Raw genomic sequence first — 581 nt, 5'->3', positions numbered from 1 at the left:
AACAGCAATGACAACTACAACCCAAAGATGGCCGGGTGTTGTGGCAGGGGCCTGTAATCCCAGCTACTAGGGAGGCTGAGGCAAGAGAATCGCTTGAGCCCAGGAGTTGGAGGTTGCTGTGAGCGTGATGCCATGGCACTCTACCCAGGGAGATAGCTTGAGGCTCTGTCTCAAAAAAAAAAAAAAAAAAAAAAGACTTTCAACTCCAGAGCCAGGTGGCCTAGGTTCAAATCCCAGCTTCATCCTCTACCAGCCTAGGCAAGTCTCCTAATCTCTCTGTGCTTTGGTTTCCTCATGTACAAATAGGACAATATTGGTTGACTGCCCATAGGGCCGTTGTGAAGATTAATGAGTTAGTGTAAAGGTTCAGGACAGTGTTGTACATTGTCGATGTTAGCTGTCATTATTAGTTCCATAAATTTCAGTGGGGAGAAATAGCCCAGTTGATTGAGCCTCACTGGGCCTCCTCATTCACTCGCCCTTTGCCTATGGGTAGAGGGCATTGGCCCTCAATATTATTTATGGTCTCTGAGCCAGCAGTAACTGTCAACTGGAGGATAGGAAGGCTAACCCTGATGCCT

The sequence above is a fragment of the Otolemur garnettii genome, unplaced genomic scaffold (assembly GCF_000181295.1).
Source record: "Otolemur garnettii isolate 467f Iridium unplaced genomic scaffold, OtoGar3 scaffold00060, whole genome shotgun sequence".
Taxonomy (NCBI): domain Eukaryota; kingdom Metazoa; phylum Chordata; class Mammalia; order Primates; family Galagidae; genus Otolemur; species Otolemur garnettii.
This window is presented reverse-complemented; position numbering follows the sequence as displayed.